This window comes from Oncorhynchus clarkii, chromosome 32 (genome assembly GCF_045791955.1).
Source record: "Oncorhynchus clarkii lewisi isolate Uvic-CL-2024 chromosome 32, UVic_Ocla_1.0, whole genome shotgun sequence".
Lineage (NCBI taxonomy): Eukaryota > Metazoa > Chordata > Actinopteri > Salmoniformes > Salmonidae > Oncorhynchus > Oncorhynchus clarkii.
The window spans coordinates 30,546,223-30,569,829 of NC_092178.1; the positions used below are offsets into that span (position 1 = coordinate 30,546,223).

The following is a 23,607-nucleotide window of genomic DNA, read 5'->3' on the forward strand; positions in this document are numbered from 1 at the left end:
GGTTGAATCAATGTTGTTTCCACGTCATCAACCCCAATATTGTCATGTGATGACGTTGAATCAATGTGGAAAAGATTTTTCCATTATGAAAAAAGATTGCAGTCAAAGTGCAGTATAACTGCAGTATGCAGCAAATACTTCATCCAAAATAACACTGTTTATTTTACTGCAGTAATTTTGAAGTGTAACTGCAGTTAGAGTGCAGTATAACTGCAAATGCAGTGCACTGCAGTTATTCTGCAATTATTGCATCCAAAATACCAGACTGCAGTTATTGCACATTTACTGCAGTTTCAAAACTGCCATCTTTTTTTGTAAAGGTTACACCCAACTTGTGCTGCCATCCTGTTAGAAGGTAACAGATTATTTTATTACAAGGGTTCAATTGGATTTTCATTGTGTGCAATGGTGTTATTTGCCCCCTAGTGGATGCTTCTGGTACTTAGAAAGACAACGCAAACAGGAAGTAGAGAATTTGTTCCGCACGCATAGAAGCAGCTACAAACAACGCTACGGTGCAGGTCTTTCAATGTAGTTATTTCTTGTCACGCTTCAGCCTTGGAAAACATTTGTTTGTAAGTTCAATTCAAGCATTTAGCTAATGATTATAATCTTGTTATTGATAGAGTTGCTTACATGTCAATGTTGGTTGCATTTACTCACAAATTGCAATGCTTTTCATGTATGTCGTTAGCTGTATTACTTTGCTCGTGCGTCATGCAAACGAATTGTAAAATATACAATACTGTAGTTTGTTACTGTTCCTAGTGTAATATGCTTTGTTATTCTACATAAATGGTTGTACACTATTAGAGTAATGAAAGGAGCCAATTACCATATGAGTAACAATTAGCTATATGGTTTGGCATCATGCCAGATGCATGGTACCTTAGCGCGTGCTTTGTATTTATGCAACTTCAAATGTATAATGTACAGCTACTGTCGGTGTGAATTGAATACTAAAGTATATTCTTTTCTGTATTTTGCAGTTTCACAACATACACGTTTTCAATATATTCATTCAAGAAAAGTCACGCCTTGGGAGTTTTATTGAAGACTTAGTTGTTAGCTATCTGTCTAGTTTTGCATGGGAACGCAACTCAAGGGCAGAATAACTAAAATCCAGTGTCATGGTGAATGTTTTGGTTGAATTCAAATTAGTTGACAACTCAAGGATGTTTTGTGCCCAAAACATCCCTGGGTACAAAATCTATTATGTCAATTTTCTACGGGCCTTTCAAATCTACAGAAGCACATACCTTTTAGTATCAGAATAGGGGTTATGATATTTGTATGTGTTTTATAGTATAAATATCATTGAGACAAAGCTTTTTTTCTGCCCATGTTGTAATCATTTGTTTCAGTGCTGACGTTTTTGTTTGATTCTAGATGTCACACAGCCCAATAGCCTGATTACTGAACAAGCATGCACACGTTTTCACTCTAGAGTTTGTGCAGTCAATCCATGTTGCCTTGGTTACAGGGATGGGCTCCACTGGCAATAAATACACCACACCTTGACTGACTCTCAGGTGTGGCAATTGTGTCCGCGCAATTATGAGTTCAGCAAGCCATAACGTTTACCTCTTTCACTGAAAAGTTACTGTACTTTTACAAAGACATTGAAAAGCTTGTCGGCCCGTGAACCAAATACCATCAACAAGGTAATGTTACACATGTGTTGCTTCGTATTGTATCTACGCACATGCATTCATGTCTCAAGTTGTGTTTACCACTTCATCGCATGAATCTAAGCAAGACAAACGTGGTGATATTGGAGCAATTTAAATGTGTTTTAAGGGTCTTACAAAAGTCATTTTAAATTTCCATTGTAATACAAGTTTTGAAAAATAAAGTCCAAAACGGTGAAAGTCAGGGGTGTTGAATGCCTTGCCTTAGATACCGTACTATATATAGTACATTTATTGCGATCCATAAAACTGAACAGTGTACGTCTCTACGTTTTCCACTAGAGGCCAGCATAGGAAAAAATCCCTCAGTATCCAATAATTTGGCAGAATTGATCAGACATTAACTTGTTGGTGTTATATTTTTTTGTATCGTCATTTCTTTTCACACTCTTTATTATTCTCAAATAAAAATATGAAGTTACAGCAAAAGTTGCTCCTCAGTTGTAATTAGCTGTTTGGACTTGGTTTGCTGATACTCTGACATCAACTGTGTTCACCGCTACTATCAGGAAACTTGCCACTGTGACCTACACAGCAACAACATGGAGCAAAGAGAGGAGGCGCAAGAAGAGGAGGAGGAGGAGAAGGACATGCACATTCCCAGGTTATGGTCATCAGACTGAATTGTTTTGGTTGGACTAAATTCAATACATTAGTTATATTATCAACATACTAAATATCCAAACATCTGTTTTTTTTTGTACAATGAAACATCTATATCTAATTACAAATCCGTAGGTATATAATTGTTGACCTTTCTTAACATTGTAGGTCACCTCCCAGGAATGCTCATGGCACAAATGAAGTCTTGGGGAACCCCACATTAGCTGATGATGACAGACCAGGTAACACTTCAATTCAAAATGGCAATGTTGTAACAGAACAGTCACTGTTATAAAGCTACATATAAATACAAATCCTAGTAATTAAATGTCATGATAGACCCGCCCAGCAGCCTGGCTCTGATGGAGCCCCGACCCAGGAAGAAACGCCTGATGGCCCCTGCCCTAAGTCTGACACTGGATCGCAGTGACTCGGCGGTGTCTGACGACTATGCCACCGCTGCCCTCATTCCCTCCCCCGACGACGACGACCTGGGACTGGACTTCGACTTGGATGCCATGGAAACGCCCTCGGACAGCGAGTCCCTCCAGTGCACGACATGGATTTGGAGGGTGAGGAAAGGATGCAGTGGACAGGACAGACTAACAGCCTTTATCTTTGGTCTGTTTCTTCACTCTCACAGGTTCAAGATCAACCCATTAACTTATTGAACCACTTTCACTTTGATTATATTTGACATTTTTCACATTAGATAAGACACAAATGTTGTATAATACATAATATAGCTATTATCTTAATATATGCTTTGTATTAGGTGATCTTGACCCCATATATATAATATATTATAGATAGTACACAACCACTCTCTGTCTATGCATTGTGTTACCTACCAGACATTATGGGAAATTTACCATTGAAACATTATTCCCATTCAAAGATGATCTGGGAGTGGCATCATGTTGCCATAAGGCCCGTGGGTCAGTACCAGAGCAGATAGGAGTGGGCTCTCTTGACCAAGACCAGGTGGACAGCCAGGGCACTAGGTGGCGCAAGTTCTGCATGGGAGACCCTCCTCAGGAGAGTCTGGTCAACATGAGTGTACTGGAGCCTTACCTTCGAGTCTTGTCCCATGGGGGTGAGTCCAGATTCCCAGCACTTACTTAACCTATCGGACATTATGTGAGAATGTGAGTTTTTTTCAGGCCAATGGAATTTGGCTAATGTGAGCGTTTGTTGTGAGATCAACTTGGATGACACAAAGAGCGTCTTCACTTTTTTTTTTTCATCTTTATTTTTCCCTCATCCAAATGTTGTTTTCCTTCCAGGTTACTATGGAGATGGGTCTAATGACATCATTGTGTTCTCTTCCTGCTATCTCCCTGAAATCACCATGGAGAACTACCAGTATGTCATGGACAACCTATTCAGGTGTGAGAGCTAATAGTAAAACACTATCTGAATTGGCCACTCTTCAGGTCAACATAACTAACCCCAGCACCACTAAACATTGCAGGTACATTGTGGGAACATTGGACCTGATGGTGGCGGAGAACTACGTCATTGTGTACCTGTGTGCCATGGCCCAGCGCAACAAGCTCCCCGGCATTGGCTGGCTCAGAGAGTGTTATACCACCATTGACAGAAGGTTAGTTCTGTTTACTCAAATGGGCTTAGTTTGTGGTCCTATTTCAGAAAACTATATGCCACAGTGAGTAACAAAACAGAACAAAATCATTCAACTCATCAGTCTCTCATGTAAGTCAAGTCTCCAAGTTGTAGACCACGTTCCAAGCCGTCTACATTACCGTCATCAACTGTGCAATCAGAATGCTCAGGATGTGGTTAGTGGATATGTTTAACAGCTATCCAGGCATTGTGAGATCTGGAAACTGCAATGTAGTTGGCATGGAATGCAGCCAAAGTCAAGTCTAAAGTTATTTTATGCCAAGTAATTAAGTCTCAAGTAATCAAAATCGTTGAAAGTTGTCTCAGTCTGTGAAAAATATGTATCAGAGTGGAAAATCAACTAAGCAGGCTATCTCAAGACTTCGAAGGAGAGCAGGATGTTTTCCGTGTCAACTGTACAGGTGAAAACTGGATGACAATAGTGCCTAGTGTGTTGCATATTCAAGTGTGCAATTTTAGATTTTCCCGCCAAAACCCTCTCTGCTAGCAGGTTCTGTTTGTTCAGTAAGACCCAGACAGGAACGGTCCTTAGCCACCCGTTGTTCCAGATGATCTTGAAGAGGTTTAGTGCATCCTGCGTCGCCATGTCATAGCTGCTGCTGTCCACCACAAAAAGAACATCCCACACATCAGCAAAACATTGCATCCACTTTCTGCTTTTGTACCTCTGACCTCTAACATTAGATAAATTAAACCTTGAAAACATCTCACATCCCTGAAGCCTTTTTACTGTTGTTTTGTATGGAATGCATTTTCCACATGTAAATATGGCATCTGATTTACTATCCTGCTTTTCCCAGATTCACCAGCTCCTAATGGTAGTAACTGGCGCTGGCAAGTTATTTGGTTATTCTGCTTGTCTTCTCGTAGCTGTTTATTAAATCCTTTTGTTTGCTTCTCTCTGTGCCTTCTGAACACGTTGGTCTTTACTGCACAGGCAACCCATATTAAATTAATAATACTAGATTCCGAGACTTACCAAAGAAAAACAAACTTTTTCAAAATGTTAGAATTAGTTACGTTCGTAGGCCTATTGCCAGTTACAATTAAAATACAACCGGTCGATTAAAGCCTTGACCGTATCAGTAAAGCCTACTTCTTTATACACTTTCCCTAATTAGTTGATAAGTGTACATTTAATATATATATATATATATATAAAAAAAATAAGTCTACTTTCAGTCTGAGAAATTAAGAAAATGGCAAAGTGTTACAACAGACCCCTTCCTCCCCTAAAATGGCACTCTGTGTCTGGCAACGAAGTGGGACGACACAGAACGCGTCCTCTGCCCCTCTCAGAAAGTTGATTCCTAGAACGTTTTCACTGTGAATCCGCAATGAAGTCATCAAGCATAATGAAGATGTAAATGTTCAGCAATGAATCTAAATATAGGCTATGTGTTTTCAAATCGAAATTCCCACGATGTCTTATTGTGGAGACACAATGAATTTCAGCGCGATTCTCTAGAATCAATCGATTTTCACGAGTAGCCCAGAATTCTGACATTCTAAACAATGCAGTTCCGTCAAAGCGGAAGCGGTGGCTATATGTTCCTCTTCACTTCCCCACAGCGAGAGTAAAGCAGGTGGAAGAACGATAATTTAGAATGAAACTTCTGAAACAAATGTTTCCGCAATTCCTCTAAAATGGACGCATGCGATCATTACATAAAGCTTGTTGCTGATTCGAAAGTCTTGCTGTAGCAGCATTGCGCAAATTGTATATGTATATTCTTTATTGCCCAACTTGTAATTTCCCCAACTTGGCATCTAGTGAAATAAATGTAGGACTCGGCTAGTGGGAACGTGTTGTTTGTGTTAGGAAGTTGTGTAGAAGAAGAATTATTGTATCGAATGTGAATGATCCAGGGTGTAGTCCTTAAAGTCCAACTTGCTCTGATATGATCTGGCTGGATGCAAATCAGGGCAAAACACTCCACCCAAAACCTGTTAATTTGTAGTATTCTATGGTCCATTCAAATAAATGATATCATTATATGACATATTTTATTCAGCTGGGCAATTTGTTGTATGAATGATATAGTAGTGTCCCTACTCAAAGGCATGTAAGCCTAGTAGTTGATTAGTCTGGCTAACACATAACACTCAAAAGTCCTCTAGAGTCAGGAATGGCTCTTTGATGTTGTCGTCACAATGCGTCAATGATGGGGGCTGTGCTTTTACAGGTTGGCTCTACTCTGTGTCTGTCACTCAAACACCCACAGGCACAGCCCCAGAGTGCTGCCCCTTTCATTACAATGTTTTGATTTTCAAATCCAAACAACAAGAGGTCTCAACCCCCGAGGAAAATAACTACATTTGAGAGAACCAATCAGACCAGTGTGGTCAAAGCTCTCCCTGCGCTGTGAGTCACATGGGTTGTGTCATCCAGGTTAGTAGCCTGAACACCCATCCTGACTGCTGCGCTCTCCTTTAGTGAAACAGAATATCAGCTACCATGTCGAGTCTCAAGTCATCAAATTTGTGACTCATCGTGATCTAACTCAAGTCTGCACGTCATTAGGTAATTACTATGTAATGAATATTTAACCATACTATCACAAAGTAATACCAGTAGGTTACTTTTATACCACTACCAGTACTTGTATTTTTTTTAAAACAACTTTTAAAAAACAAAAAAAACAACTTAAAGAATAAACCTGCAGTTAAACCCTCAGTAAATATTCCCAAGTAATGCCATGTACTGTATACTTAAACAAATTGTGTATGAGAGTTTGAATGTGCAGTGTAGCAACCATACTGTATGTACAGTATAGGAAGCAACACACAGCAAGTAGCTGGCCATAAGAGTGTCCCATTGGGCCTTAGCATCCAACAAGTTCACGAGAGCCTGCTTTGTAACTCCTCCTTCTTCAGCCAGAGGATGGCGTCAAAGCCAAAGTGTAGTTATGAGTTTCCTCCTGACTTCCCTCACAGCCAACCTATAGTTCTCAGTCTAGGAGGAAGTAGATTCCAGGGTCGTGTCCATTAGGCACCAAATGGAAAAAAATGGACTGAAACAGGTACGGACAACATGGACTTTTAAAACGTTTGACATTGCGTGCCCTAATGAACACAACCTTGTCATGAGTGTTATTTTTTTCAGGATGGTTACAACAGTGTCCAAAGGCTTGTGTGCAGTATGGCCACTAACATACATTTCGAGAAAGCTTTGATGTTCTATACCTCGACCTGGGTTCTCCTTGATCCTAATAATGTGACTAAATGTCTGGACCCAGTAAAGGTTTCAAGTGAACTGCAGGAGGAAAACAACTGCTAAGACCATCACACTAACCTAGTATCTTGTTGAACTGAAGGTCTAAACTTGACTATTCATGTCCCTTTATGTTACCTGAATATACTTAGTCACATATCAAATACAGTGCCTTGCGAAAGTATTCGGCCCCCTTGAACTTTGCGACCTTTTGCCATATTTCAGGCTTCAAACATAAAGATATAAAACTGTATTTTTTTGTGAAGAATCAACAACAAGTGGGACACAATCATGAAGTGGAACGACATTTATTGGATATTTCAAACTTTTTTTAACAAATCAAAAACTGAAAAATTGGGCGTGCAAAATTATTCAGCCCCTTTACTTTCAGTGCAGCAAACTCTCTCCAGAAGTTCAGTGAGGATCTCTGAATGATCCAATGTTGACCTAAATGACTAATGATGATAAATACAATCCACCTGTGTGTAATCAAGTCTCCGTATAAATGCACATGCACTGTGATAGACTCAGAGGTCCGTTAAAAGCGCAGAGAGCATCATGAAGAACAAGGAACACACCAGGCAGGTCCGAGATACTGTTGTGAAGAAGTTTAAAGCCGGATTTGGATACAAAAATATTTCCCAAGCTTTAAACATCCCAAGGAGCACTGTGCAAGCGGTAATATTGAAATGGAAGGAGTATCAGACCACTGCAAATCTACCAAGACCTGGCCGTCCCTCTAAACTTTCAGCTCATACAAGGAGAAGACTGATCAGAGATGCAGCCAAGAGGCCCATGATCACTCTGGATGAACTGCAGAGATCTACAGCTGAGGTGGGAGACTCTGTCCATAGGACAACAATCAGTCGTATATTGCACAAATCTGTCCTTTATGGAAGAGTGGCAAGAAGAAAGCCATTTCTTAAAGATATCCATAAAAAGTGTTGTTTAAAGTTTGCCACACGCCACCTGGGAGACACACCAAACATGTGGAAGAAGGTGCTCTGGTCAGATGAAACCAAAATTGAACTTTTGGCAACAATGCAAAACGTTATGTTTGGCGTAAAAGCAACACAGCTGAACACACCATCCCCACTGTCAAACATGGTGGTGGCAGCATCATGGTTTGGGCCTGCTTTTCTTCAGCAGGGACAGGGAAGATGGTTAAAATTGATGGGAAGATGGATGGAGCCAAATACAGGACCATTCTGGAAGAAGAACCTGATGGAGTCTGCAAAAGACCTGAGACTGGGACGGAGATTTGTCTTCCAACAAGACATTGATCCAAAACATAAAGCAAAATCTACAATGGAATGGTTCAAAAATAAACATATCCAGGTGTTAGAATGGCCAAGTCAAAGTCCAGACCTGAATCCAATCAAGAATCTGTGGAAAGAACTGAAAACTGCTGTTCACAAATGCTCTCCATCCAACCTCACTGAGCTCGAGCTGTTTTGCAAGGAGGAATGGGAAAAAATGTCAGTCTCTCGATGTGCAAAACTGATAGAGACATACCCCAAGCGACTTACAGCTGTAATCGCAGCAAAAGGTGGCGCTACAAAGTATTAACTTAAGGGGGCTGAATAATTTTGCACGCCCAATTTTTCAGTTTTTGATTTGTTAAAAAAGTTTGAATTATCCAATAAATGTCGTTCCACTTCATGATTGTGTCCCACTTGTTGTTGATTCTTCACAAAAAAATACAGTTTTATATCTTTATGTTTGAAGCCTGAAATGTGGCAAAAGGTCGCAAAGTTCAAGGGGGCCGAATACTTTCGCAAGGCACTGTATGTGTAAAGATTTCTAGAGGTTGCCTTTTGTTCAGACACTCATATACAGTCGGAAGTTTACATACACTTAGGTTTAAGTCATTAAAACTCGTTTTTCACACCACTCCACAAATTTCTTGTTAACAAACTGTAGTTTTGGCAAGTCAGTTAGGACATCTACTTTGTGCATGACACAAGTAATTTTTCCAACAATTGTTTACATACAGATTATTTCACTGATTACTGTATCACAATTCCAGTGGGTCAGATATTGACATACACTAAGTTGAGTGTACCTTTAAACAGCTTGGAAAAGTCCAGAAAATTATGTCATGGCTTTAGAAGCTTCTGATAGGCTAATTGACATCATTTGAGTCAATTGGAGGTGTACATGTGGATGTATTTCAAGGCCTACCTAAAAACTCTGTGCCTCTTTGCTTGACATCATGGGAAAATCAAAATACCTCAGAAAAAAAATTGTAGCTCTCCACAAGTCTGGTTCATCCTTGGCAGCAATTTCCAAACGCCAGAAGGTACCACGTTCATCTGTGCAAACAATAGTACGCAAGTATAAACACCATGGGACCACGCAGCCGTCATACCGCTCAGGAAGGAGATGCGTTCTGTCTCCTAGAGATGAGCGTACTTTGGTGCGAAAAGTGCAAATCAATCCCAGAACAACAGCAAAGGACCTTGTGAAGATGCTGGAGGAAACAGGTACAAAAGTATCTATATCCACAGTAAAACAAGTCCTATATCAACATAACCTGAAAGACCGCTCAGCAAGGTAGAAGCCACTGCTCCAAAACTGCCATAAAAAAGCCAGACTACGGTTTGCTACTGCATATGGGGACAAAGATGGTACTTTTTGGAGAAATGTCCTCTGGTCTGATGAAACAAAAATAGAACTGTTTGGCCATAATGGCCATCGTTATGTTTGGAGTAAAAAGGGGGAGGCTTGCAAGCCGAAGAACACCATCCCAACCGTGAAACAAGGGGGTGGCAGCTTCATTTTGTGGGGGTGCTTTGTTGCAAGAGGGACTGGTGCACTTCACAAAATATATGGCATCATGAGGATGGAAAATTATGTGGATATATTGAAGCAACATTTCAAGACATCAGTCAGGAAGTTAAAGCTTGGTCGCAAATGGGTCTTCCAAATGGACAATGACCCCAAGTATATTTCCAAAGTTGTGGCAAAATGGCTTAAGGACAACAAAGTCAAGGTATTGCAGTGGCCACCACAAAGCCCTGACCTCAATCCTATTGAAGATTTGTGGGCAGAACTGAAAAAGCGTGTGAGAGCAAGGAGACCTACAAACCTGACTCAGTTACACCAGCTCTGTCAGGAGGAATGGGCCAAAATTCACCCAACTTATTGTGGGAAGCTTGTGGAAGGCTACCCAAATCATTTGACCCAAGTTAAACCATTTAAATGCAATGCTACCAAATACTAATTGAGTTGAGTGTATGTAAACTTCTGACCCACTGGGAATGTGATTAAATAAATAAAAGCTGAAATAAATAATTCTCTCTACTATTATTCTGACATTTCACATTCTTAACATAAAGTGGTGATCCTAACTGATCTAAGACAGTGAATTTTTACTTGGATTAAATATCAGGAATTGTGAAAAACTGAGTTTAAATGTATTTGGCTAAGGTGTATGTAAACTTTCAACTTCAACTGTATTTGTGATATGGTTTTGGACTCAAGAGACCAGGGGTGGTGGAGTACTCAGGTTGCGGTGTAGGGTTTGAGCATAGCCTGAAGGTAGGGAATCAAATCAAATAAATTTTTATTTGTCAAATACACATGGTTAGCAGATGTTTATGCAAGTGTAGCGAAATGCTTATGTTCCGACAATGCAGCAATAACCAATGAGTAATCTAACCTAACAATTTCACAAAAACTACCTTATACACACAAGTGTAAAGGAATGAAGAATATGTACATACAAATATATGAATGAGTGATGGTACAGAACGGCATAGGCAAGATGCAGTAGATGATATCAAGTACAGTATATACATATTAGATGAGTAATGTAGGGTATGTAAACATTATATGAAGTGGCATTGTTTAAAGTGGCTAGTGATACATTTTTCATACATTTTTACATTATTAAAGTGGCTGGAGTTGAGTCAATATGTTGGCAGCAGCCACTAAATGTTAGTGGTGGCTGTTTAACCGTCTGATGACCTTGAGATAGAAGCTGTTTTTCAGTGTCTCAGTCCCTGCTTTGATGCACCTGTACTGACCTCGCCTTCTGGATGATAGCGGGGTGAACATGCAGTGTCTCGGGTGGTTGTTGTTCTTGATGATCTTTATGGCCTTCCTGTGACATCGGGTGGTGTAGTTGTCCTGGAGGTCAGGTAGTTTGCCCCCGGTGATGCGTTGTGCAGACCTCACTACCCTCTGGAGAGCATTACAGTTGTGTGCGGAACAGTTGCCGTACCAGGCGGTGATACAGCCCGACAGGATGCTCTCGATTGTGCATCTGTAAAAGTTTGTTTTTGGTGACAAGCCAAATTTCTTCAGCCTCCTGAGGTTGAAGAGGCGCTGCTGAGCCTTTTTCACCACGCTGTCTGTGTGGGTGGACTAATTCAGTTTGTCCGTGATGTGTACGCCGAGGAACTTAAAACTTACTACCCTCTCCACTACTGTCCCATCGATGTGGAATGGTGGGGTAATCTCTCTGCTGTTTCCTGAAGTCCACGATCATATCCTTTGTTTTGTTGACGTTGAGTGTGAGGTTATTTTCCTGGCACCACACTCCGAGGGCCCTCACCTCCTCCCTGTAGGCCATCTCGTCGTTGTTGGTAATCAAGCCTACCACTGTAGTGTTGTCTGCAAACTTGATGATTGAGTTGGAGGCGTGGGTGAACAGGGAGTACAGAAGAGGGCTCAGAACGCACCCTTGTGGGGCCCCAGTGTTGAGGATCAGCGGGGTGGAGATGTTACCTACCCTCACCACCTGGGGGCGGCCCGTCAGGAAGTCCAGTACCGAGTTGCACAGGGCGGGGTCGAGACCCAGGGTCTCGAACTTGATGACGAGTTTGAAGGGTACTATAGTGTTAAATGCTGAGCTGTAGTCGATGAACAGCATGCTCACATAGGTATTCTTCTTATCCAGATGGGTTAGGGCAGTGTGCAGTGTGGTTGCGATTGCGTCGTCTGTGGAGCTATTGGGGCGGTAAGCAAATTGGAGTGGATCTAGGGCGTCAGGTAGGGTGGAGGTGATATGGTCCTTGACTAGTCTCTCAAAGCACTTCATGATGACGGAAGTGAGTGCTACAGGGAGGTAGTCATTTAGCTCAGTTACCTTTGCTTTCTTGGGAACAGGAACAATGGTGGCCCTCTTGAAGCATGTGGGAACAGCAGACTTGGATAAGGATTGATTGAATATGTCCGTAAACACACCAGCCAGCTGGTCTGCGCATGCTCTGAGGACGTGGCTGGGGATGCCGTCTGGTCCTGCAGCCTTGTGAGGGTTAATGTTTTACTCACGTCGGCTGCAGTGAAGGAGAGTCCGCAGGTTTTGGTAGTGGGCCGTGTCAGTGGCACTGTATTGTCCTCAAAGTGAGCAAAGAAGTTGTTTAGTCTGCCTGGGAGCAAGACATCCTGGTCCGCGACGGGGCTGGTTTTCTTTTCGTAATCCGTGATTGACTGTAGACCCTGCCACATACCTCTTGTGTCTGAGCCGTTGAATTGCGACTCTACTTTGTCTCTATACTGACGCTTAGCTTGTTTGATTGCCTTGCGGAGGGAATTGCTACACTGTTTGTATTCGGTCATGTTTCCGGTCACCTTGCCCTGATTTAAAAGCAATGGTTCGCGCTTTCAGTTTCGGGCGAATGCTGTCATCAATCCACGGTTTCTGGTTTGGGAATGTTTTAATAGTTGCTGTGGGTACGACTTCGCCGATGCGACAACGCCGATGCGATGGCCAGTATATCTTGCTGCTCGGTTGGCAGGTATCATTGCCTTGTAGTGGATGGGAGCTTCAACTGGAATCCAGTGGAGTGTGTGGAGGAGCGGGGTGACATGGGAGAATTTGGTACGGTTGAACACTAGTCGGGCTGCAGCGTTCTGGATAAGTTGCAGGGGTTTCATGCACAAGCGGGGAGCCCAGCCAACAGTGAGTTGCAGTAGTCCAGACGAGAGATGACAAGTGCCTGGATTAGGCCTTGCGCCTCTTCCTGTGTGAGGTAGGGTCGTACTCTACAGATGTTGTAGAACTAGAACCTGCAGGAGCAAGTTACTGCTTTGATGTTTGCAAAGAATGACAGGATGTTGTCCAGGGTCACGTCAAGGTTTTTTGCACTTTGGGAGCGGGACACCGCAGAGTTGTCAACCGTGATGGAGCGGGCAGGCCTTCCTTGGAAGAAAGAGCAGCTCCATGTTGTCGAGGTTGAGCTTGAAGTGGTGGGCCGACATCTAAGCTGAGATATCTGCCAGACACGCAGAGACGTGTATCACCACCTGGGTAGCAGAATGGGGAGAAAAGTGTCATCAATATAGCAATCATAGGAGAGACCATGTGAGGATATGACAGAGCCGAGTGACTTGGTGTATACAGTAGAGAGAAGAGGAGAGAGCCTAGAACCGAACCCTGGGGGACACCAGTTGTGAGAATACGTGGTTCAGACACAGATCCTCTCCACCTCACCTGATAGGAGCAGTCTGCCAGGTAGGATGTAATCCTACAGACCCTGAGGCGCCCAGCCCTGAGAGGGTGAAGAGGAGGATCTGATGGTTCACTGTGTTGATGGCAGCGGATAGATATAGGAGGACGAGAACAGAGGGGAGAGAGTCAGCTTTGCTAGTGCGGAGAGGGAGAGCCTCTGTGATACAACAAAGATCAGTCTCAGTTGAGTGACCAATCTTAAAGCCTGACGTTCTGAGAGAGATAGCGAGAGAGTTGGTAAGAGACAGCACACTCAAGTGTTTTGGAAAGAAAAGAAACAAGGGATACCTGTCAGTCGTTTTTGATGTCAGAGGGGTCGGACATTGGTTTCTTGTGGAGGGGAGAGACTCAGAGGAGACGCAGCCAGTGAGTTGATTAGGGAAGTGAGGAGTGGGAGGTCTCCAGGGATGGTCTGGAGAAGGGAGGAGGGGATTGGGTTGAGCGGGCAGGTTGTCAGGTGGCCGGACCTCGCTAGTCGCAGGATTTAATCTGCAGAGAGAGGGGAGAAAGAGGCCAAGGCTTACGGTAGTTCTGCGTGAGTAGGACCAGTGGATAGGCTGAGGGAATGAGCTGATGTCATCACCCTTCTTTTCAAAGTGGTTGATAAAGTTGTCCGCAGAGAGGGAGGAGGGAGTGGCTGGACGATTAAGGAGGGAGGAGAAGGTGGAAAAGTGTTTCCTAGGGTTAAAGGCAGATCTTGAAATTGAGTGATAAAAAGTGGCTTAAACAGTGAATACAGAGGAAGAGAAGTTAGAGAGGAGGGAGTGAAGGGATGATAGGTCCTCCGGAAGTGTCGTTTGCGCTCATCAAGTGTATTGCCTGCCTTGTCAGTGGGAGGGGACTGGGAAAGGGTCAAAGTGGCAAAAGGAGGGGAAAGAAAGAGTTGGAGAGAAATGAATCGAAGGAAGACGTCGGGAGGTTGAAGTCGCCCAATATGAGGAGCAGTGAGCCATGGTCAGAAAATGAGCTTATCAAGCTCATTGAGGAACTCTAAGGGCACCTGGTGAATGATAGATGACAACAATGTTAAGCTTGAGAGGACAAGTGACAGTGACCACATGGAATTCAAATGAGGAGATGGAGAGGTGAGTGAAAATCTCCACTTAAGAGAAATGAGCAGCCATGTGCCACCACCGCGACGACCAGATGCTCACGGACTATGAGAGAACACATAGTCAGATGAATAGAGATCAGCTGGAGTAGCAGTGTTGTCTGGGCTGATACATGTCTCCGTCAGGGCTAAAAGGTCAAGGGACTGAAGGGCAGCATAGGCTGAGATTAACTGTGTTCTTGACCACAGATCGGCAGTTCCAAACGCTGGCGGAGTCCAAGAATTCCACATGGGTTGTGCATGGAGGGTACACTAAATTAGAAGGTCAAGGGGAGCGGGAGCGTCTAAAGCCTACACGGAGAGGAGCGAACTGGGATAGAACACACACACACATATACTGAACAAAAATATAAACACAGCATGCAACAATTTCAAAGATTTTACTAAGTTACAGTTCATGTAAGGAAATCAGTAAATGTAAATAAATTCATTAGGCCCTTATCTATGGATTTCACATGACAGGATGTGGGTGCAGCCATACAGTAGGTGGGCCTTGGAGGGCATAGGCCCATCCACTTGGGAGCCAGGCACAGCCAATCCGAATGAGTTTTTCCCCACAAAAGGACTTGATTACAGACAGAAATACTCCTCAGCACCCCTCCTCAGATGATCCCTTAGGTAAAGAATCCGGGTGTAGAGGTCCTGAGCTGGCATGCTTAAACATGGTCTGTGGTTGTGAGGCCATTTGGGCATACTGCCAAATTCTCTAAAACAACATTGGAGGCAGCTTATGGTAAAGAACATTCAATTCTCTGGCAACAGCTCTAGTGGACAGTCCTGCAGTCAGCATGCCAATTGCACGCTCCCTCAAAATCTGTGGCATTGTGTTGGTAACAAAACTTCACATTTTATAGTGGCCTTTTATTGTCCGCAGCACAAGGTGCACCTGTGTAATGATCATGCTGTCTAATCAGCTTCTTGATATGCCACACCTCTCAGGTGGATGAATTATCTTGGCAAAGGTTATAAATGCTCACTAACAGGGATGTAAACAAATTTGTGCACAACATTTTAGAGAAGTAAGCTTTTTGTGCGTTTGGAATTTTTCTGGGATTTTGTATTTCAGCTCATGAAACATGGAACCAACACTTTACATGTTGCGTTTATATTTTGGTTCTGTATAGTTGAAAAGCTACAAAAGAGCAACATGAGAATCTGAAAATAACAAAGATATTCAAGTGAGAGAGTGGAGCCTTCCTCTCTATATTTCCTCGATTAACGCCACAGAGGAACTCGGCAGAACCGTCTTTGATTTCGGCGACGGTACCTCTGCTGACATGACCGCCACTTACAGCTGCCCATGAGAAAACAGGGGACAGTGATGTACTAACATCATCATGTTTTACATAGGTTGCCAAGTTCACAGTGTTTAAGAACTGGTTTCCGGGACAAGATGAAGTGTTTGTGGATGAAAAAGCACTTTCAATTAGAGGTCGACCGATTATGATTTTTCACTGCCGATACCGATTATTGGAGGACCAAAAAAAGCCGATACCAATTAATCGTTCAATTTTAAAAATTAATTTGTAATTATGACAATTACAACAATACTGAATGAACACTTATTTTAACTTAATATAATACATCAATAAAATCAATGTAGCCTCAAATAAATAATGAAACATGTTCAATTTGGTTTAAATAATGCAAAAACAGTGTTGGAGAAGAAAGTAAAAGTGCAATATGTGCCATGTAAGAAAGCTAACGTTTAAGTTCCTTGCTCAGAACATGAGAACATATGAAAGCTGGTGGTTCCTTTTAACACGAGTCTTCAATATTCCAAGGTAAGAGGTTTTAGGTTGTAGTTATTATAGGAATTAGAGTACTATTTCTCTGTACACCATTTGTATTTCATATACCTTTGACTATTGGATGTTCTTATAGGCACTTTAGTATTGCCAGTGTAACAGTATAGCTTCCGTCCCTCTCCTCGCCCCTACCTGGGCTTGAACCAGGAACACATCGACAACAGCCACACTCGAAGCAGCGTTACCCATTGCTCCACAAAAACCGCAGCCCATGCAGAGCAAGGGGAACAACCACTCCAAGTCTCAGAGCGAGTGACATTTGAAACGCTATTAGCGCGCACCCCGCTAACTAGCTAGCCATTTCACATCGGTTACACCAGCCTAATCTCGGGAGATGATAGGCTTGGAGTCATAAACAGCAGAGCTGCTGGCAAAATGCACGAGAGTGCTGTTTGAATGAATGCTTACGAGCCTGCAGGTGCCTACCATCGCTCAGTCAGACTGCTCTATCAAATCATAAACTTAGTTATAACATAATAACACACAGAAATACGAGCCTTAGGTCATTAATATGGTTGAATCCGGAAACTATCATCTCGAAAACAAGAGGTTTATTCTTTCAGTGAAATACGGAACCGTTCCGTATTTTATCTAACGGGTGGCCTCCATCAGTCTAAATATTGCTGTTACATTGCACAACTGTCAATGTTATGTCATAATTACGTAAAATTCTGGCAAATTAGGCGGTGCAAACTGTTACATATACACTGACTGCGTGCAATGAACGCAAGAGAAGTGACACAATTTCACCTGGTTAATATTGCCTGCTAGCCTGTATTTCTTTAAGCTAAATATGCAGGTTTAAAAATATATACTTCTGTGTATTGATTTTAAGAAAGGCATTGATGTTTATGGTTAGGTACACATTGGAGCAAGGACAGTCCTTTTTTCGCGAATACGCACCGCATCGATTATATGCAACGCAGGACACGCTAGATAAACTAGTAATATCATCAACCATCACCATAACTAGTGATTATGATTGATTGATTGTTTTTTACAAGATAAGTTTAATGATAGCTAGCAACTTACCTTGGCTTACTGCATTTGCGTAACAGGCAGTCTCCTCGTGGAGTGCAGTGAGGCAGGTGGTTAGAGCGTTGGACTAGTTAACTGTAAGGTTGCAAGATTGAATCCCCGAGCTGACAAGGTAAAAATCTGTTGTTCTGCCCCTGAACAAGGAAGTTAACCCACCGTTCCTAGGCCGTCATTGAAAATAAGAATGTGTTCTTAACTGACTTGCCTAGTTAAATAAAGACTAAGCAAAGGTGTAAAAAATAAAACTTTTTTTTTTTTTTTAAATCGGCCAAATCGGTGTCCAAAAATACAGATTTCCGATTGTTATGAAAACTTGAAATCGGCCCTAATTAAATCGGCCATTCCGATTAATCGGTCGACCTCTTCTTTCAATAGTTCTACATAGAACATGCTTTTCGGTCCATGAGTAGGTCTCACCCGTGTCTGGCAAAGCGGCCCTTAGAGTCTATGTTCCTTTGTGATGTGTTCTCTACCAATAGAGCTAGCGGTCTGCCTTTTGACACCTGACAGTGTCTATCCAACTTCCCCTCTCACTTCCTCTTGTTTGGCTTGGCCCCTGTTAGTGTGAGAGGTAGACTCCTTACTCAGCAGTTTGCGCCTGTCTGGGGAGTCACACAGACTGGGCCCCAAAGAACCTCTGGTAAAGATACAGGTCTTACGGAAGGGTTTAAACCGTCAATCATGGTGATGTGACAGGTGTGTGAGAGAGGTAGTGGACAACCGCAGTAGATATGCTGACAGATTGAAAGAACAACTGTAACCTTTACTCTTACACTTGATTATGTTTTTCTCATAGGTTGAGGAAGAGTCTGAAAGCTCTATACATTGTCCACCCGACCTGGTACATCAAGGCCCTGATCACCATCATCAAGCACTTCATCAGGTGAGGACCACCATCCCCTGAGACACCAAGTCCAGTCTTTCAGGGTTGCTGTTGTTATTGTTGTTGAGTCAATGGGCCCTGTTACTACATGAAGCAAAAAGGGACAGCGATAGAACAATGGCCACTGTTAGAGCAGCCGCCCTGATCTGGTAGCTGTAAGAGTACAAATGTTGTGTATATATTTGATCTAAATCATGCTGTCCACTACTCTTGTCTTTATTTTTGACATGTTGGCTCTGTGTCCTCACATAAAACGAATGTCTTCTGGTCCCGTCCTCCTCACAGCTCCAAATTCAGTCGCAAGCTTCAGTTTATCGACAGATTTCAGGAGCTGTCCCAGCACATCCCTATTGAGCGTGTGCAGATCCCCGACTGTGTCAGACAGTGAGTGACCTCATCAGACACTCTCACACATTCACAAAGAGCTATGTTAATGAATCCATGAATAGAAAAGCCCAACACCTATATGTATTGTGTGACTAATATAGAGTTATTCCTAATCACTCTGTAACTACTATTGAGCAAATAAAATGATTCACTTACAGCGAGAAAACAGGGAGCCCTTCTATTGTGACAGTTCATGAAAATGTATGGCCTTTGTGTATGTATTTATAGTTTTTTCAATCCATTTCCATTCACATAGGTTTGACGAGAACATGGACAGGTGACACGTTCAGAATGGTGATCTGGAACACAGTATAAGGTTAGGTACACAAAGCCAAAAATGTGGACTAAAAAGGCTCAAATCTGGCAACCCATGACTTTGATACTGAGGATGAACCGGGCTGCCCAATCTGATATCTGTTGTCCTATGAGATAACTTTAGTCATACATCACTTGGCAAAGTATCTACTGAAGGACCACAAGTAGATGCACTGTGTACAAAAACTTTATGAACACCTGCTCTTTCCATGACATACTGTCGACTGACCAGGTGAAAGCTATGATCCATTATTGATGTCACTTATTAAATACACTTCAATCAATGTAGATGAAGGGGAAGAAACAGGTTAAAGAAGGATTTGGGCAAGACAAAATATTAAAGTGCCAGGCGTTCATTCTCAACTGTGTCTTTTGTGTTTCAAGAATGGTCCACCACCCAAAGGACATCCAGCCAACTTGACACAACTGTGGGAAGCATTGGAGTCAACATGGGCCAGCATCCCTGTGGAACGTTCGACACCTTGTAGAGTCCATGCCCCGACAAATTGAGGCTGTTCTGAGGACAAAGTGAGGGTGCAACTCAATATTAGGATGGTGTTCTTAATGTTTTGTACACTCAGTTTTAAGTATAATGTAACAATGTGTACATACACTAATTATTACATTACTATCTACTACCATGTACAGTGGCGACCCGTCATTCAGGGCATTGGGGCAGAGCCCCACCTGTTTTGAGCCCAACATTTTTGGGGCTTTCCTGTTCTGCATGTTATGGTGTTAATACTTGTCACACATCAGTTTGCAAACAACGTAAAAAAACAATATCATTGAGTTAATAAAGCCGCATACAAACATGGCCTCTTTTTTGTTTTCCTAAGGCAGCTCCAAAATACAGGTGTTTCAGCTTAGCTCAGTGCTTTCTGTGGTGGTGGGGCAAGCCAGCAGAAAATACGGAGCGTTGCGCCGTGATTGGCTCAGTGTTCTGTCACTCATCGGGACACTACGTCACCGCCAAGTTTAAAGGTAGAGCTAGAAAATGTAAGCCTTTTGGGTGCTGCCATAGAGTTACATTAGAAGTGCCCATCCAAGAAGGTTCAAGGTCATTGGCCACAGATAAAATGACATCAAATCACATATCTACAGTAGCTTTGATTGGACTGTTAACATCATACTTTCAAAATCTTAGCTTGCAGTCATCATCATGAATCAAGTCGACAATCTACTGGCAAATAATTTTTAATCCTTCTCATATGAAGAGAATTTATAGATCAAAATGTACCGGTGCTCATTGGCCATTTGACATAAACATTACACAACGAGTTGGAAATCGGAAATTCAACAATGAGTGGTTTGGAAGGAATCAGTGGCTAACTGCAAGCATTGCAAAGCAATCATTACCCTGCTATTCAGTAGAGTGGTTATGTGGTCTACGATTAAGAGTCTCTTTTCCTAGTTTAAAATTATAAACATTCAAAATTGGCCATGCTGTCACTGAAGCATGCTTTGTGCCGCACTCACACCAATTGTTAACTCAGAACTGCAAAATCTGACTTCAGTGAGTTCAAGACAACTGGGAACTCGGGGAAAAACGAGCTATGGCTGGGAAAATACATTTTGAACTTTCACCCAACTCAGAACTCAGGCCTCTTTCTAGAGCTATGACCTGAAGATCATTGACGTCATCATGATTCAACTTTTTTGTTGTTGTTGGAGTTCCCAGTTATCTTGAAGGCACCATAAATCCAGAGAATGCCAGACTTTAATGACAAAGTTTGATGACAAAATTTGCTCATGAAGGACTGCCTCGCCACCTTCCTGTTTAAGTGAGCACAGCACAGCAAGGTGAGTCCAAAAATGTCTGGTATTGTCACGCCCTGACCATAGAGAGCCTTTTTATTCTCTATTTTGGTTAGGTCGGGGTGTGACTAGGGTGGGTAATCTAGGTTGTTTTATTTCTATGTTGGCCTGGTATGGTTCCCAATCAGAGGCAGCTGTTTATCGGTCTCTGATTGGGGATCATATTTAGGCAGCCATTTCCTCACTGTGTCTTGTGGGATCTTGTTTTTGTGTTGCCTGTGAGCACTCCAGAACATCACGTTTAGTTTGTTCTTGTTTTTGTGCCTTTCATTGAATAAACATGTGGAACCTATATCGCGCTGCGCTTTGGTCCTAGTATGCTTTTGACGATCGTGACATGTGTGCTGCTGCATAAATGATGTAATATGCCAGGGAGATAGTATTACTTTCTTAGCTACACTATACATAAGTATGTTGTGTAGTAAGCTTTTAGTAGCCCATGTGCCTCACCCTAATAATTGTCTATTTTCTCCTTTTTATTTCACAAACTCTTCTGATTTGGTGGTGCATATGTAGCCTATAAAGTGTTTTTGAGAAATGAAATCATCAAATATGGTTAGAGCTTTCATTCTGCTTATATGCCCCCTTTATTTATCCTAAGTGTTCTCCCTGTACACCAAGTCAGAACCAAAGAATGGCCCATGTTCTGAATTATGTTGCGGTACATTTCAAAAGTGCTGAACAAATAGTTATATTGACTACGTCCGTCCTAGCTTGGTCATTAATGTCTTAATCAAAATTACAGATTGCCTCTTATCTGCTTGTCGTCCCCTTATGCCAGTTTGTACATCTCAATTGTCAGCATAAACCACATTTGTTTAAGCAAGTCAACCATATCGGCTAAGTCAGTAAATGAGGCTGAATTAACTGTTTCGCTGCCAGACAAGGCTCCTCTGATATCCAGGCGTAGCAGTGGTAAGGTGTTGGGACAGCTTTATGTAGGCCCTAACAGTTTGTGGGCACTGTTATAGTGCAATGAATGTATTGTTTAGTGTTGTGAAGTGGCTTAGCTGGCATTCATCCCACCTTTTTGTGTGCTAAAATCACCACTGACCATGTAAATACATCGGTTTTAGGACACTAAAGTGAGGCCTTCTTTTCACATCTTTCTCTGTTACAAAATAAATTTTATAGATTGACATCACTCCTTGTGGTCCCCTTTCTTACTGTCATCAATGTATAAAGGAGGGACCTTTTTTAAACACAGTTCTGAATCACAGATTCATTCCCAACTATTGCGTAATATTGGAAGGATTTTATACTGTATTTTTTTTAACTACACTGGCATCAGATACAGTATGGCTCTCATTACTGTTACTGGGCAGATTGACAATGACTTCCTGCCAAAGCTCTGGCTCAGCTACAATAAAACCTATGACTTCACTGGCTTTAATTCCTCTAGCGACATTGATCTTTTTATCTCACTTTACACCAGTGAATAGTTTATCAGATAAATTGTGATCCACTCATGACGTTATTGGATTATAAAAAATATTTAAAAAAATGTATGCTCCAAGTTAACATTGATAAGGATGTGTGTTTAAATTGTCTTTATTGATTCCTTCATCTGCAATAATACAAAATTAACTGAGAAAGCTAGTGTCTACAAAGCTAGATAAGCGAGCTGTCATATGACTCATTGACAATGAGTTGACTGACTTTGATGGAAGCATTGGCTGGGACGTTTCTTTTCAAATGTGATTTATTTTGTCCTTTTCTATTTTCATTTTTGTCCTAATAGCATAACTTTCTCAAATGTTTGTCTACCAAGAGAAAACAATATGGCTCCCGAGTTTCGCAGCCGTCCAAGGCACTGCATCTCAGTGCTAGATGCGTCACTACAGACCTTGGTTCAATTCCAGGCTGTATCACAACCGGCCGTGAGCGGGAGTCCCATAGGGACGTCGTCAAGGTTAGGGTTTGGCCGGGGTAGGCCCGTCATTGTAAATAAGAATTTGTTCTTAACTGACTTGCCTAGTTAAACATTTTTTTTGTAAATACCTCATCAAATCTATTGGAAGTAAAACTACAGCACTTCTATAGATTATACTAACACTTCAAAATACTAAGTTTACTAAATTGTATTTGGCCAAAGTCTGCTGTATTTTCCTATAAATAGGAAACTAGTCCATGTGATAGACACGTTTATGAATAAACCCGATTGTCTCGTGTTCAACGTCATTCTCTCAATAGAACTCCTTATACATGGGGACTTGTTTTCCAGTGCATGAGTGAATGGGTTGTTTTTAAGAGCGCTGTTGGGTACGGAGGGAGGGTGTTTAGCCTCTACCCGCTTCCTCTCCTTCCACACAGAACTTAATAAAAGGAGCACAGGGGGAGGGAGAAAGAGGGAGGGAAAGGGGGATTTGGCCCAAAGCGCAGAAGGTGAGACTGGCTGTGCGAATTCACCGGACGCACAGGAAATGGAACCTGACAGTGAAAAGGAAGTGAGGTAGCTGTGGGGAAACTCAAACAGGAACAGAGAACAGTGTATGAAGTAGTGTGAGATTGGGAAGAGGCTGATGTTTTGAGTACGAAAAGTGACAGATAATTGCCGTTTTTGGCGGAAATCAGGCTTGAGAGATCCCATCTAGGAAAAACAAGTCCAAAGTTTGATTGATTCAGCCTTTAA

The 23,607-nt window shown here is 42.1% G+C and overlaps 2 pseudogenes; one reads left to right on the plus strand and one right to left on the minus strand.

Annotated features, from left to right (window-relative positions):
- The first annotated feature begins 501 nt into the window (after positions 1–501).
- On the plus strand, positions 502–21,265 carry LOC139392370 (BCL2/adenovirus E1B 19 kDa protein-interacting protein 2-like; annotated as a pseudogene).
- Positions 4,215–4,887, minus strand: LOC139391596 (guanine nucleotide-binding protein G(s) subunit alpha-like; annotated as a pseudogene).
- Positions 21,266–23,607: the final 2,342 nt, after the last annotated feature.